The sequence below is a fragment of the Apostichopus japonicus genome, chromosome 11 (assembly GCF_037975245.1).
Source record: "Apostichopus japonicus isolate 1M-3 chromosome 11, ASM3797524v1, whole genome shotgun sequence".
Taxonomy (NCBI): domain Eukaryota; kingdom Metazoa; phylum Echinodermata; class Holothuroidea; order Aspidochirotida; family Stichopodidae; genus Apostichopus; species Apostichopus japonicus.
The window spans coordinates 22,014,778-22,029,202 of record NC_092571.1 but is presented as its reverse complement, the minus strand read 5'-3'; the positions used below and the strand labels follow the sequence as shown (position 1 = coordinate 22,029,202).

Below are 14,425 nucleotides of genomic sequence, written 5' to 3'. Positions count from 1 at the left end.
TGAAAAGAGGATTTGTGTGGTCCCGTGGTTTGGCATGTGTTATATGGCGGACTGCTCTCTTCTGTGTAATACAAATGGGATTCAGATTGGTATATCTAGTACCAGACCATATGTTACAACAATACGTAATATGTGGCTGGACTAATGTCTGATAGAGAATCTTTAATATGTGTTGTGGCAGATAATGCTTAGCTAAAACACCGGTGTTTTTTGCAACTTTTTTACAGACAGTTGTAATGTGGTCACACCATTTAAGTTAATGATCTATATATACGCCTAAAAATCTAGTACTATTGACTTGTAGTCTTTTACTACCCATAGTAATATCAGCATTCCATGTAAAATTTTTAGAAGTGTTAAAAACTATATAGTTTGTTTTATCAATATTCAATGATAATTTGTTGCCAGTGAACCAGTCGCTGAACTTGTCTAATTCAGGTGATACTTCAATATGAAATAAAGTTCTCGATTGTGATACGAAGAAAATATTTGTGTCGTCAGCAAACAAAACAACTTTAACTTTATCAGAAACATTGGTAATGTCATTAACATATAGGATAAAAAGCAATGGACCAAGTATAGAGCCTTGTGGCACACCACATTGAATTCTCTCCGGTTGGGAATGAGCATTTTTGTAGGATGTATATTGGTAGCGGTTTGCTAAGTAACTGTCGATCCAATTAAGAGGGGTTCCTCTTATGCCGTAACAGTGTAATTTATTAAGCAGAATTGTGTGGTCTATTGTGTCAAAGGCCTTTGAGAGGTCCAGGAAAACCCCGACACAGGTACTATTCTTGTCAAGATTACTATACAAATTGTCAATGGCATCAGCTAGTGCTAGCTCAGTGGAGTGTTCAGGACGGAATCGATACTGTTCCTGGCATAAAATGTTATATTTTGAAATAAAGTTAAAAATACGATTATACATAAGCCTTTCAACTATTTTGGAAAAACATGATAATAGTGATATAGGTCGATAATTTTCAAAGTTTTCTGAATCCCCTTTCTTAAAGACAGGGATGACCTTGGCAATTTTTAGCATATCAGGAAAAATACCGGTATTGAACGACAAATTACAAATGTGGGTTAATGGTTTGGTAATAAATAGGATAACTTGTCTTACAATACCAGGCTTAAAATCATCGTATCCAGCTGCTTTATCGGGTTTCATGCAAGAGGCTGCTGTTTTTAACAACTCCTCCTCACTGACCGGATGAGAAAACATGGAATGAGTGTTAACATCAATGTTCACAGATTCCTGTGATTTATGTTTGTGGTTGATTTTACTTGCCAGTGATGGCCCCAGATTGACGAAAAAGTCATTAAATTTATTAGCAATGTCATGGTCGGTGTTAATCTCTTTGTCACCATCCTTGAAAAAGAGGGATACGATGATTGTTTACGACCTTTATGGAGTAGTTGGTTAATGGTATCCCATGTGCCTTTTGGGTTACTCCTCGCATTATCAAATTTATTGTTGAAATATAAATTTCTAGAAAATTTGATAACATGATTGAGCTTATTGCGATATTGAGAATAAATAGTTTTATTTACACCAGACGGGTTCTTAATATGTCTTTTAAATAGCTTATCTTTTCTTTTGATAGAAACTAGAATACCTGCAGTAATCCACAGGTGTCTCTTTCGACGTCTCTTAGATTTGGTGACGCATTGCTCAGGAAAGCATTGATTATATATGGCATTGAAATTGTTATAAAACATAGAATAGGCAATGTTTGCATCAGTTTGGGATGAAACATTTTCCCAAGAAGCATCTCGGATTGTTGAGAAGAAATTCTGTACATTTGTTTTGCAGTAGTTCCTCACATACATAGGGCCCCTTTGCCTACTTTTGTATGTATGTATGTATATTAGATCCTCCTGCAAGCAGGAACTCGCGAAGAAGCCTAATTGGCTTATCAAAGCCGCAAGCTGACCGAAGTCAGTCTCTCACATTCATATTTAACGTCCATGATTATGAATTGTTAATTGTCAACAACTCTGTAACTGGACGACATACATTAATCTGGGAGTGACTCAAACCGGGGACCTTATGATTGAAAGGCACCGGTGTTAACAGGTGTAACTTTGTGTATGGCAGTTTGGAGAAATAATGGATAATGGTCACTGAGATCGGTTACAAAGATACCAGTTATTAGTTTGCAGTCATCATTGGTTATAACATTATCTAAAAGAGTTGCAGAAGTGCAACCCACACAAGTAGGTTTGGTAATAGTAGGAAAAAATCCACTGGCATATAGTAAGTTTAAAAAGTCAGCAGATTTAATATTGTCAGCAAGATCAATATTATAATCACCCATAATGTATGCACTATGTCGTTCATTCGGGAGTTGGGTTAAAATTTTGTTTTCGTGTGTCAGAAAAATATGCAGTGAACTTTTGGGAGGCCTATAAATTACGCCTATGGTATAATTTTTCATTGCTGATGTTATGTCAACCTCTATGAACATTGACAGAATCATTGAAAATGCTTATATCGTTTCTGAGTTTGAAATTTAAATAGTTGTTAACAAATAAACAAACACCGCCACCTCTCCTTTCGGGACAATGCCTTTCAACAAGCGTATAGTTATTGATATGGATTAGGGGGGATATATCTGCAGTAAGCCAGGTTTCGGTAAATCCAATGACAGAGAAATCCTTCAATAGAGACGTAAATGTAGTTATGTCGTCTAAGTTTTTGTTAAGGCTTCGACTATTATGGTGGAATAAAGACAATATGTGTTCTCTAGACATTTTGTTGTATGAAACAATATCGTAGTAATTGCATGCGATAGCTTCCTCCCCTGTTTCAAGGTATTTTGCAGCTTGCATCGCTATAAATAAATAAATGTTTGATTTGATTTGATTTGATTTATTTGATTTTCCACAGATATACATGTGGAGGGAAGTCCTCTAAAAAGCCAATTCAGGCTTAACAAGGTAAAGGACTCCCAAAAAAGAAAGAAAGAAAGGGAAAACAAAAACAAAAAAAACATATATACATAAATGAAAATATAACTAGTGTCTTAATAAAGAATAATTAATAACATACAATATAAACGATGTATCAATACTGAGAAATTACTTTTTTTTTTAGTGCTTTTCTAAATGTTTCTTTAGATGGTTTAGATTTTATAGTAGCAGTTAGATCATTCCATGTCCTCATAGCACGATTCTTTAAACTTAATGTACCAAATGTTGTATTACATAAGTTGTGGTGTGCTTGACCGGCACTTCTAGTGCGGTGACTATGTATGGCGCTGTTAATAGTAAATAAGTCATGAAAGGCTGCAGGAAGTAAGCCATTCCAAGCCTTGTAAAAGAATGTGGCTACATTCAGCCTAACAATATCGTTAAATTTTAATAAGTTGAGCAATTTGAAAAGTGAGCTGGTGTGTTCACGATATTCAGAATGAGTTATGTGACGAATGACTTTCTTTTGTAGGATTTCAAGAGGGTGAAGATAAACATTATGGGTGCCAGACCAGATTATAGAGCAATATGAAAAATGGGGGAACACTAATGTTTGGTAAAGCATTCTAAGAATATTCTGAGGAAAATAGTGTTTCAACTTAGAAATGATACCAATATTTTTCGCCACAGTGTTTGCAATATTTGATATATGTTCACACCAAGTAAGTTTACTATCAATATAAACTCTGAGAAACTTTATACTATGTACATGCTTGATAGGCTTACCATCCATTAAAATGTCTTTTTTCCAAGAAAAAGATTTACTTTTATTGAACACAATGTAGCTGGTTTTATCAAGATTAAGTGAAAGCTTATTAGTTGCAAACCAGTCGTTAAATTGATTCAACTCCATGGATACTATGTCATGTAAAGTATTCAAATTATTGGATTCGAAAAATATACTAGTGTCATCTGCAAATAAAATAGTTTTTGCAATATTAGAGATATGACAGATGTCATTGATATATATAATGAAAAGAAGTGGTCCTAATATTGAACCTTGAGGAACACCACAGCGGATTTCAGCATAGTCAGACATTGTGTTCTTATACGAAGTATACTGTAAACGTTTTGATAAGTAGCTGTCCATCCAGTTAAGGGTTGGTCCTCTAATACCGTAGAATGATAACTTGTTTAGCAGAATAAGATGGTCAATGGTATCAAATGCTTTTGATAGATCTAAGAATATTCCAATACATGTTTTCTTCTTATCAAGGCTATCGTATAATTTATCAATGGCATCTGCTAGGGCAAGCTCAGTTGAGTGACCAGGGCGGAATCCATATTGTTCCTTGCAAAGTATGTCATTAGCATCTAGAAAATTTATTATTCTGTTGGACATGAGACGTTCGAGAATTTTGGAAAAGCATGATAGAATAGAGATTGGTCGGTAGTTCTCGTAGATATTGGATTCTCCTTTCTTAAAAATGGGTAAGACCTTAGCAATCTTCAGCTTGTCTGGGAATACCCCAGTGGTGAACGATATGTTACAGATATGAGTAAGAGGGGTGACAATGAAAGGTAATACCTGCTTAACAATATCTGGCTTGAAATCATCATACCCAGCTGCCTTCTTTGGCTTTAAGCAATGATTCGCAACAGGTAAGAGTTCCTCCTCCCTGACAGGGTAGGTGAAAATAGAGTTTCGCGTACTATTATTGCGATACATATGGTTGTTTGATTTTGCAGTATGACTGATTTTGCTGGCAAGTGAGGGTCCAAGGTTAATGAAGAAATCGTTAAAACCGTTTGCAATGTCTTGATCGTCGCTAGTTTCGTGATCGCCGTCTTTGAAAACAGATGGGTACGATGATTTCTTACGGTCTCTCTTAAGAACCTCATTGATTACGCCCCAGGTATCATTTACATTATTGTTACTATCTTTGAATTTGTTATAAAAATATAACCTTTTAGAAAATCTTATTGTGTGGTTTAACTTGTTTCGGTAAGCAACATAAATATCTCTATTGCTATTTGTAGGAGCTTTTGAGTAAAGTCTGTAGAGATGTTTTTTTTCTTTTAATAGATTTTAGTATACCCTTAGTAATCCATGGATGTTTTCTCTTGCGCCTATTTCCTTTAGTAATTAATTGATGAGGAAAACACTTATTATAAGTTAAATAAAAAGTGTTAAAAAATGAGTTGTAAGCTGAATTAGCATCAACTTTAGTTAACACCTCCTCCCATGTTTCCTTCTCAATGTCGTCGATAAATTCTGACACGTTGTGTCTGTTAAAATTTCGTATATGAAAGGGTTCTTTTGTCTTGTTTGTCCTGTCAAGAACCTTTAGGAATATAGGCATATGATCACTTAAATCAGTAATGAGTATGCCTGTAGTAAGAGAGGTATTAGCATTTGTTATAATGTTATCAATAACAGTAGCTGCATTACTACTAAAACGAGTAGGTTTTGTTATCGTAGGGTAAAAACCGTACGAGTGCATCATGTTTAAAATATATCTAGACTTACTTAAATTGGACAAGTTAATGTTATAATCCCCCATAATATACGTAGTACTCTGGTGTTTGGTTATAGTGATCAAAATTTTTTCCATGTGTGTGTTAAATTCAGCCAATGAGCCATTTGGTGGTCTGTACACTACACCGATGATGGAATTCTCACGTTTACAAGGCTTTGTAATTTCAATAAACAATGACTCAATAGATTCATTAAATATTGATAGATCAGGTCTACATTTATAACTAACATCATTACATATAAATAGGCAGATTCCTCCACCCCTTCTGGTTTCTCTGTGTCTTTCTTCAAGTGTATAATCCTCCATGTTGATAAGGGGGGAAATATTTTTGCCAAGCCAAGTTTCAGTAAACCCAATAACTGAGAAATGTTCGTCTAGTGTTGTAATATATGAATTCATATCGTCAAAATTTTTGTTGAGGCTACGACTGTTGAGGTGGAATATGGATACAGAATTACGTTGTGGTAGATTATTATTGAATGTATCAATATCATAGTACTTTCATGATACGTTGGTTTGACATGTAATAGTGTCATGGCTATAGTTCACGTTTGGATTCAGAAGAGAAGCCATGTTGAAAGGTTGAAGGCAATTGAATGATGCGTTATCCACTCTTTTATATGTGTGAAATATCGTAAGTAATATTATATAAAAAGCAACACTGATCATTTTGGCATAATTTCTTTAGGGTTCTTCATTTTATTAACGTTACTTGTAAGTTTACTTTTATTCGATAAGTTCGTCCTTTTCTTGTATCGTACGGTTTGAAACTCTTCACTACTTGACACTTGTCTCTTTAGAGGCTTAGGATTAGGAGATTGAGTGGTACTACTTCTCGTAACCATGGATACCGTTGGTGCATTTTGTCCCAGTTCAGTCGCTTTAGATAGTGCAGTCCCTGTATACTCCTTTTCTGGTGCTGGTTCTTTTACGGAGTCCATCGGTTCCTCTATTGTGTCTGGTGATTCGCTTGGGCGAGTTTCCTCTTCGTCCTTTGTGTTACTCGGGTTCATGTCATTGTTCTCATCCTGTGCATTCTCGTTATTTTGAGGGCAATTATAGCTTTAGTGTCCCATTTCGTGGCAATTAAAGCATTCTACGTTTGGGCAATGGGATTCCGTGTGTCCTTGTCTGTTGCAGATTTTGCATAAATACTTTGGACAGTTTCGCATGATATGGTCATTACCAAGACACAAATTGCAAACTTTAGACTGTCCATTATGCTTCAGTCTCATATGGACTTTGTTGATGACAATGGCATAAGGTAGGCTTTGGACTGACGATGGGAGCTCCAGACGAACATATCGTATACCATTTTCAATGTTCGGGTATTCTGGATATGTCTTCCGATGCCATGATCCCTTTATGGTACATCCATATTCTTCCAATTTCTCCGTTAATTCTTCATCGTCCATGAAAGAAGGAACTCCAAATATACTCACAGTTAACAGCGATGTTGACACTCCTGACACATTACACTGGTCTCCTTTAATAATCAAACCCGTAGTTTGTAACAAATCAGAGTCATTTCTATTCTTCAATGTGACAATCCAACTCCCTGATGATTTGACACATCCCATAACATTATTCAATCCGATATCAGATATGATAGCATCAAGAACATCCTTTGAATCGTAGGAATGTCAATGATTCTGACACTAGACTCCTTTAATGATGACATTTTACCACATTTCGCAAAACTCATACCAGGTTAGAACCAACGTACGCCGCAAGGCGTCGTCGGTCAGGCTAGTAAAGAAACCAACCTTTTAGGACTCAGGAGTGTCACGACTTTGTATATTTCGGCTACAGTGTCTCTGGTGTTGTCCTAATATCTATCCTATATCCAAACTATATAACAGGATGTTTTAAATAGCAAAAAAACGGAAAGTTGTGACCATATGTGAAGTATACGTGTTACTTTATGTCGTGATCAAACACACGAGGTTAGCTTCAGCGTTCATGTATAACATAAACGCCATCATCTTTGCATAGGTTCTGCTGAAGAATCCTTTGTTCTGACATTTCTCGCTCTGCTGAGATTAGGAATAAATGTTTTCTTCTTTAGTCTGATAGTTTGAAAGCCGTCTTCGTCTAGGGATATTTGCCTTTTGTGGGGTTGGATGTTTCCCCTTTGTGTGCTTGCCCCCTCCATCCGCTGAGATCCAGTCTCCGGTTGTGTTCTCCGTTGTTCTACTACTTTTTGTGTTGGCAATGTCATCTTTTGTTCAGTTCGCTGTTGTTGGTGGGTTTTCTTTGACTCCTGGTTAGGATTACTTGGGTGTCTGGAGTTCGCGTTATTGTTCTTCTTTGCTGTTGAATCTGTGTTTTGTTCGGATTTCTGTGCCCTGACCTCGTTAGCTTCTTGAATAGCGTGATCGTCCTGTTCAACTGACCCAGTGACTAATCCCTCAGACTGATATTGTGTTTCGTTTTCATGTGTATCTAGGGTCGAGCCAGCGTCTGTGTTGTCATGGCGATACTCTTCAAACGTCTCAGGATAATTACAGCTTTTATGTCCAAGTTCTTGGCATTTAAAGCATCTGACCTTTGGGCAATTAGCTTCCCGGTGCCCTTGGACATCGCAAACTTTACATTTGTAGTTAGGACAGTTTCTCCTGATGTGATCGCTTTCCAAACACAGATTGCATACTTTAGTTTGACCATTGTGCTTTAAGTTCATATTAATCCCGTTAATTCTAATTGCGTAAGGCAAGCTCTTGTATTCTTCAGATAGTTCTAACTGTACATATCGTATTGCGTTCTCGATATTTGGGAATCTGGGGAAGGTCTTTCGTTTCCATTCGCCTCTTATTTTACACCCATACTCACAAAGTTTTCCTGTTAGATCTTTGTCCTGTATGAATGAAGGTACTCCGAAAACACTAACAGTTAGGAACGTTCTGTTGACACCAGTAGAAACTGATTCCCATTCACGAGGAGTCCACTGTCCAAAATAAGATCAGCTTGTTTCTTTGCTTTTAATGTGATAATCCAGCATCCCAAAGATTTCACACAACTTGCAATTCCATCTCTACCAACATCATTCATGATAGCATACAAAATCTCAGTATCTTTATATGAACTGTCAGCAACTCTGATGCTACACTCCTTTAATTTCTCCACTGTCACAGAATCCGTACTAACAATCTTGTAGGCTAATGAACGTCGCAAGACGTCATTGCCGAGATCTCCTGCGGAAAAAGTATTCCAAAATTGGAATAAAATAAAATTTTCTGCTAAATATCAATTGTCTCAATTAGTGTCTCAAATAACAATTTGCAATTATGTAGTGAAAACCACACTCTATTTAACCTCGGAGATCATTAGAAAGTAGAAAATATAAGAGCTCCTCAAGGAACAGTGTTAACAGGTTGACGGTTGGTTATCCAATAACGGTTGGTTATCCAATTTTTTGACTTCATGAAGTCAGACCACCTTAAAATTGAGCAAGCATGTGTTATATTATGTGATATGCCTGCTACTACTGTACTAGATGGAATAATTATTTCAGTATGTGAACGAAGACATTACAAGTATTCATATTTGCTTGCATTTCATTTTTATATTGTAGGTGATTTCTGTTGGTAGACAGCATAAGGCTAGATAGGTTGTACATATTCTGCGGTATTTGCCAGTAGCACCCTCAGTTTTATCACAAGTTTTTGTAGTATAAGATGGCCGTGTCCATGTGTTCGATAAAGGTAACTGTTGTGTACATATTGTTGTTGGCGTTGGTACATAATAGTATTCCATGGCATTGGGATTAGTTGGTCATATGTACACTTAGAGTTGTAATAAATAAGCTGTATTGATTCCCTTCAGCTATCATCTATTGACAAAGCAAATATTTTTTTAGATGGTTATGGATTTTGGACAAATTTAAGATTTTATATATTATTTTTTTTTATCATATGTTGGTTATAGCCATGATTTTTAGAATAGAAGGTTAATTTTTGACATGAGATGCATTGTGGGTTGCATGGCATAAGCATTTAAAAGAGCCTTCTACTCCTTAATATTAATAAAGGAGCCATTCACTCTTTAATATTTTCTGAGCATTAAAGGAGTGTTCCAACATTTAAAAGGTAGTTTATGATTTTATCAAGCATTGTTTATTACACATTTGTTTTCCTTTTCCTCTTATTTTTTGATGAAGAGCTTGCTAGTGGGGAACAAAATACCAGCGCTTAAAGAGAAAAACTGAGTTCTGCCTTCCCTTGCCATACTATATCTCCCCCCACCCAACCCCCCCCCCCCCCTTGGATGTCGCAACCAGACTTCTCTAACCACCCAATCCTTTACATATAAACAATGTCCAATCAATTGCCAGGTAGTGTTTATAGAGTTATAGAACAACAGTGTTGGTTTCAATTTAGACTTCTCTGCATATGCTGGTCTTCTCTACTGCTTTCAAATGCTAGCTAATGGCTAACTTGATCAATTGTCTTGCATTCTTTTCTTGATATAGTTTTGCCTTCTTTTGTGTAATCTAAATAATTAAGTCACTCACTGTTTTATTTAAAGGCAACAATGAACTAAGGGATTTTTTTGGGATCAACAGATAACTTCTGGAGATGAGTGGAATAACCCCAATGTTGGATGCTTCTCGGCCAAAAGATGTTTTTCTCATCAACTTCAAAGCAGTTGCTACATATTGATAGATAGTGTTCAAAGTTAAAAGTCTGCCAAAGCAATAGTAATAATAATAATAAATCCAGACCAGGTACTAAATGCATTTAACATATGCACACTTCGGCAGCCGCTGCTGTGAGTATCCACCTTTATAATTACTTTCATGATTCTTAGAGCAGGTTCCTTTTTTCTTTACTTGGACTTTGATCACTTTTTTTTAAGATCTTTAGCTTGACTTGTCACATTTCGATTTGTTTTGATTAATACCTGGTTGACTTTATAAATTTGCTGACCACATAAAAGAAAAGAAAAAGAAGAAAAAACTACCTTAAAAGCAATGATGTCATAGATTATGGAGGATTTTAAATGTTCTTTGAATATTCAATATGTTTGCCTAGCATTACCCTTCCTGCAAGTTGTTGACCAAAGCAAATCGTTAAAAGCAAAGATGTCATAGAATATGGAGGATTTTGAATTTTTTGCTTTGAATCTTGACAGGTCTCAACTATGAAGTGTGGCCTATTGCCAATCAGTCAAGATGCCTTGATTTGTGGTGAGATCTCTATACTATGACTACACGGAGATCGTGGTCGAGGAGGAACAGAAGGATCAAATCATCAGGGCCCCTGGACCCAAAAACAAGATCCTATTCTTGCGTAACCATGTATCGTCTGCTGTTGTGGGTCCAAAGAGGAGGCGTACTTCCTAGCCCTCAACTGTGTAGCAGCATGTGAGATACAGGTAAAGAATTAGCTGGACTTGGTCCAACGTGGTCGGATTGCTTGTAAAACTTAGCAGTGTGAGGCCAAATGTTTTCTGGTTATGTTACAGTTTGTTTTATTCTCCTCCATTTCAGAATATTTTGGAGACCTGTGAAAGTTACAGAGTTTTCCTTTTTTAAGCTGTTTTTTAAAGAGCCGGGAATGGGTTAAGGGGGGGGGGGGAGGGGGTTAGGGTTGAAAATGGACAAGATTAGTCAACTCGAAACACAAAGTAAATGGTATGGATTGAGTTAATTCTTTGTTATGACCCTCTCCTCTGAGAAAAGTTATCTGAAATTTTCAAACTGTTTCCAAACAGTATAATCAATTTGGAATTTTTATTGTCTTGGGAATGATTGTATCTCCTAGCCTACACGGAACTTGATTTTGCCATTAGCATAGTCTACTTAGAACTGTATCAATATGTAGTCATTACACTCTCCTCAACTCTCTCCACCCCCGAAGATTCCGCTTCTGTACAAACTTTTGTTTGCTATTTCCTGAGTCAAACTAGGCTCTGAGTAACAGCAGAAAGCCACCCGCAATAGCAAAGCCTGCTCCATGAAATGAAAAGAAAATAACAGCGGTTGAAAAAGTATGTTTGACTGGAATAATTGCTAGTCTTGATGCGACTTGCCAACTCCAAATCGGATTTATGGATTTGGATTAAGGCATAGTAGGGGATGTTTGCTTTCTAACATGTGTGTGCACTATAATGTTGACATTCAGCGATAAAGTTCCCATAATATTCTTTTTGATGTCTGACCCCAAGGGCAAGGTTACCCACCTGGGAGATGTGTTTCATTATTGACCTTGGAAACCAGGGTCTTTTGGCTAATGTAAATCCTTAGAAAAGCTACCAGTTGAAACTGTGGGAAAAATTTCCCTTAGAGATCATTCATGAAAGTCATAATTGAGTTTTCTATTTGTATGTCTTGAAGGTTCAGCAACCCACTTTACTAGTGGGTTAGGATTTCAAGTGGTGGGGGAAGTGGGGGGTGTTGATGGGCAGGAATGGGAGTACTTGGTCCTCTCTTCTCCCTGCAGCATCAAGAGTTGGTTGTCTGGGTTTTGTCAACCTACAATTTTATCAATCGGTGTGTGTGTGTGGTTTTTTTTTGTCGAGTCTGGGTAACAAACAATGGTCGTTACAAAGCGGATTATCTGCTTTCTAATAAAGTTACCCTTACCTAACACGAATATAGTCGATAAGTATTCAAAAAGTATTCAAAGATTTCCTTAGTATTCAGAAAATTTACCATATAACACACAGTACAAAATAAGTATTCCAATACTAGTACGAATAACTATAAGCCTTCGTCAGAGCCAAAATATGTAAATGAGTGAAGTATTCGAATACCTGTTAGGTATTCAAATAGGTATTCAAATAGATATTCGAATAGGTATTCGAGTAGATTTGGAATAGCTATCTGAATACTTAGCTCATTTACATATAAGTATTTGCTAATTTAAATAATTCGGCTCTGATGAATACTTATAGTTACTCGAATACTTATTCGCTAGTATTCAAATACTTGTATGCTAATTAGTTATTTTATGAAGGCTTAACAGGTTTCTGAATACTTACTCGAATACTTATTGAATACTTGTATGCTAATCAGTTCCAAGTAAGGAGAGTTAGGAATTTGGCCAGCTTGTCGTCCTAGTTATTGATTAAAACTCTCCAAACAAATAATGAGAATAACCAGAATTCTGAAGTCTCCTTTTTTATTCAACAACTATAAAATTACAAAACAAAACAAAACAAAAATAAAATACAGCTTCTTCAATTTCATGTATCTTGGAGCATTCATGCACTTGTATGCAAACCGTTTGTTCATCTCTTGTGGCTGTGGCTCTGTCCACTGGTTTCTGCACACATACTGTGAATGTACTCTGAACATAAAACAAATAGAAATAATTAATAATGATAGGGCACAAATATACATTGGCACAATAACCACCCACCAGAAACGGAAAATATAATATATAATATTCAGTGCATAATACAGGGACGTCGCAACGCGGGGGAGAGATGGGTGGCTTTAGACCCCACTTTTTTTGCAAGCAAGCATGTTTACACATGTCTTATAACATGTCACAAAGTTTATATATAACCTTACTAGCCCTCCCCCCCCCCCTGTAATAATTATTAAAATGATGAAAAATTTGGCTCCTTGCATATAACCACATATGAAAAACAGAAATGTAATCACATTAAACCCTGCATGCCCAACACTTAAATGTTTTGCATTTTTAAAACGTTATTTCAATGGTAAGTAAAATCTCTGTAGTACGGTAAGAGAAACATCAGATTTGAACGTGAAGTTTGACTAGGTAAAACTAGGAAAATCCAAGTACTGAATGTCCAAATAATTACCAAACATAGGCATTGCCCCATGCACCCATAAGAATAAGCTTAACTGTAGTAACCCTATAAGTTTAGGCCTAAACAAGAAATATACTACACATGTAGCCTTGTCTTATTTTAATTTGTTTATTAATTTTATTAACTGCAAATATGCTGTTTATCGTGGCACAAGACAGGAGAAAATTAGAAGTTGAACTTGGTTATTGTGCCACTGTCAGAAAGTTTCAAATGATTACACATAGAAATGAAACAGAAAAAAGGTCAACATACCACTTATTTTGATGATTTTTCTAGAATACGGCCCCTTTCCTCTCCACTTTATCAAGCAGACTGCATTTTCAGTTGCATTTTCTTTGTCCATCACCGACTCTGTACTAACTTGTTGATCTTTCATCCAATAAATAACACATTTTTGAGGCTTGGTCTTCTTCGATGGGTCAACAATATTTTCCATATTCTTGGATAACTGCAGCAAGTTCTGAACATTCATTATTGGATATTTAGGCCTAGGCCTATCGCTGTGGGATAAAATTTATTTTCTTCCAAGTTTCAGCCTAATGTTAATAAAGTTCAGTTGGGCTGCAAGGACTGGAATAAATTTAGTCCGACTCAAAAACTGAAACATTTATTTCTGCTAACTCAAATTCAATCTGCTAATAAAAGTTGAATAACATTCAAGAGGAATAAATATCTATTCAAAAGGGAGTATTAAGCACAGAATACTAAAACAGTAAGTCTATGAATATGATCGATGAGATTTTGGAAAGGCTTCAGTTTTCAATCCTCCGCGGTATATTCAAATACTGCCGCGCCTGTGCACTTCACCTTGGCCAGAAAGCGTATTATAAATACTAATGTGATGACACTAACATCATGAAAGGAAAGCTGGGATGCTCCTGAGGGTCTTTGTAAGTTTGATGAGCTCAGCTTGCGCCCGCAGGCGTCCACAGGATTCTGTATCAAATCGTTTGGAGAAGAGGCTTATAAACACAAAGTTCCATTTTCCTGATAGTGTTACAATGCTTCTATTGTACCTCATACATATTGTACATAATGCTTTTGCCTATTTGCTATCAAGGTGCCTTGCAGAATCCAGGCATTGGTTATCTCCACCATAGAGAAGTTGACATCTTTTTGTTCTTTAAAGAGCAAATGATCAAATAGCCAAGTTTGGTCCAGTTTTGTTGACAGACAAATTTTTT

The 14,425-nt window shown here is 36.3% G+C and overlaps 1 protein-coding gene across 39 annotated transcripts in view; it reads left to right on the top strand.

Annotated features, from left to right (window-relative positions):
* LOC139976467 (gamma-adducin-like) overlaps positions 1-14,425 on the top strand; it is a 50,809-nt gene that overhangs the window by 10,685 nt on the left and 25,699 nt on the right. For 28 of the 39 annotated variants that reach the window (XR_011796160.1, XR_011796161.1, XR_011796154.1 and 25 more), the window contains 3 exons: positions 4,666-4,832; positions 10,021-10,226; positions 10,590-10,832. The gene's annotated coding sequence lies outside the window, so the exon portion shown is untranslated. Of the gene's footprint in view, positions 1-315; positions 2,944-4,665; positions 4,833-10,020; positions 10,227-10,589; positions 10,833-11,289; positions 11,448-14,425 lie in introns of those variants that run through there. The other 11 variants (XR_011796177.1, XM_071985234.1, XR_011796151.1 and 8 more) reach the window with 11 other exon arrangements.